This window comes from Cynocephalus volans, chromosome 8 (genome assembly GCF_027409185.1).
Source record: "Cynocephalus volans isolate mCynVol1 chromosome 8, mCynVol1.pri, whole genome shotgun sequence".
NCBI classification, from domain to species: Eukaryota; Metazoa; Chordata; class Mammalia; order Dermoptera; family Cynocephalidae; genus Cynocephalus; species Cynocephalus volans.
Window position 1 is genome coordinate 32,543,658 of NC_084467.1, and position 2,522 is coordinate 32,546,179.

The following is a 2,522-nucleotide window of genomic DNA, read 5'->3' on the forward strand; positions in this document are numbered from 1 at the left end:
TGACTATGACCGTACATTGACCCATCCCTTTCTGGGCATCTTGTCTATTGATCCCCTTTTATAATTCACTTGACTTGGAGTTATCATTCACAGGAGAGGTGTGGGCTAGACGTCTGTGAGAACTTCTTGCTTTAGTATTCTGTCCCTGATACTTGCCAGCCTGCATCCTGGACCAAGTGCTGGATTTTGGTTTTTTTCTATGATTTGAACAATTCAGTCTAACAGTATTTTGTGTTTTGCTGGATTTGATTTGCTAATATTTTGCTGAGAATTTTTGCCTCTGGTTCATGAGGAATAATTAGTTGGTAGTTTTATTTTCTTGGTATGTCCCTGTCAGATATTGATAACAGGATGAAGCTGGTCTTGTAAAATAAGTTGAGAAGTGTTCTCTTTTACTCTGTCATTTGAAAGAATTTGTGGGCTTGGTTGGTTAGCTCAGTTAGTTAGCGTGCAGTGTTCTAACACCTAGGTCAAGTGTTCGGATCCCCATACCAGTCAGCCATGCCCCCCTCCCCACCAAAAGAGAAAGAGTTTGTGTAAAATTTATATTATTTTTTCTTAAATATTAAATAAAATTCACTAGTGGAGCCATCCAGACTTTGGAGATTTATTTACAGAAAGTTTTAAAAGAATTTCAAATTCAATGTATGGATATGGAGGTCTTCAGATTTTTTTCTTCTTGTGTTAGCTTGTTAAATTGTGCTTTAAAAAAAATGTGTCTGTTTAATATAACCTGTACAATTTGTTGGCATAAAGTTGTTCACAATATTTCCTTGTTATCCTTTTAGTGTCTGTAGGATCTGTAGTGATGTAACCTCTCTCATGTCTGTACGTGCCATAGCACATGTACTGTACGTGTTCAGTAGTCCCTCTATTATCTGTGGTTTTATTTTCTGTAATTTCAGTTACCAATGGTCAACCCTGGTGTAAAATTTTAAATTGGAGATTCCAAAAAGAAACTATTTATAAATTTCAAATTGCACACTGTTCTAAGTAGCTTGATGAACTCTTACGCCATCCTGCTCCATCCTGCCGGGACATGAATCATCTCTTTGTCCAGAGTATCTGCACTGTATATGTTACCCTTACATTTATTAATTAGCCCTCTTGGTTATCAGATGGAGTGCTGTGATACTATGGTGCTTGTGTTCAAGTAACCCTTATTTTGCTTAATAATGGCCCCAGAGCACAAGAGTATTGATGCTGACAATTTGGATATGACAAAGAGAAACCATAAAGTGTTTCCTTTAAGTGAAAAGGTGAAAGTTCTCTACTTAACAAGGAAAGAAAAATAATTGTGTGCTGAGGTTGCAAAGATCTACAGTAAGAATTAATTTTCTATCTGTGAAGAAAGAAAAAAGAAATTTGTACAAGTTTTGCTGTTGGGCATCTAACTGCAAAAGTTATGGCCATGATTAAGTGCTCAGTTACAATAGAAATGGCATTTGTGGTTGGAAGACATAAACAGAAATGTGTTGCAATTGATGGCAATCAGCTTTGGTACTATCTGTGGTTTCAGGCATCCACTGCAGGTCTTGAAACATATCCCCTGTAAATAAAGGGGGACTACTGTACTTTCTATTTTTTCTCTTTATTTTTCCTTAATTACTTTGGTTAGAGGGTTGCCTAATTTATTAAATTTTTCCTAAAACTAAATTTTTACTTTTTTTCATTGTTTGTCTCTTTTCTATCTTATTGACTTCCACTCTAAATTTTCTTTAATCTAGTTAGTTACTTTGATCTCAATTTGTCTTTCTTTTTCTAGCTTCTTAAAATCTGATTTATTTCATATCATTCTTCATTTTTTAATATAAGCATTTAAGGCCATATGTTCCACTCTTAGCAGTATATTAGCTCTACCCCCACAAAAGTTGACATGTGTTTTACTGTCATTCAGTTTGAAATATTTTCTAATATCTCTCCTAATTTCTTCTTTGATCAATTAGTTATTTACAAGTATGTTGCTTAATTTCCATATATTTGAAGATTTTTCTAATTATGTTATTGTTATTGTTTTCTGATTTAGTGTTCTTGTGGTCAGAGAACATATTCTGTATTATTTTGATTATTTGAAATTTATCATTTCTTTTTTTTCTCAGAATAGTCCATGACAATCTGTCATGATTTTACCTTCATAAAGGCAAAATTGCAAATGATCAACACAGATTTTCTTTCTGCAGGATAATGGCAATAATTCCACAAAACGAAGCACTGTAATTGCAAACTACTTTGAAATTTACTATTTCTTGTTTAATGATTTAGTATAAAGTGTACCTTGGACTTTTTTTTTGTATGAATTTTAAAAGAATGTGTATTCTTCAGTTGTTGGAGGTAATATTTTTAAAATGTCAATTAGGTCAGGAGACTAAGAGTCTTGTTCAAATTTTCTATTGTCTTAGTGATTCTTTTTCTTTTCTTTTCTTTCTTTTTTTTTTTTTTTGGTCTATAAATTCTATTTAAAGAGGGGTGTTAAGGTCTCCAGCTGTGTGGTTGAAGATTTGTCTAATTTTCAATTTCATTTG

General features: G+C 33.0%; 1 non-coding gene across 1 annotated transcript; it reads right to left on the minus strand.

The window, feature by feature from the left end:
• Window positions 1-2,099: 2,099 nt before the first annotated feature.
• On the minus strand, window positions 2,100-2,231 carry LOC134385372 (small nucleolar RNA SNORA69). The gene has a single exon (XR_010024352.1). It is a non-coding gene; the product is annotated as a small nucleolar RNA SNORA69 (small nucleolar RNA).
• Between the last annotated feature and the right edge of the window lie 291 nt (window positions 2,232-2,522).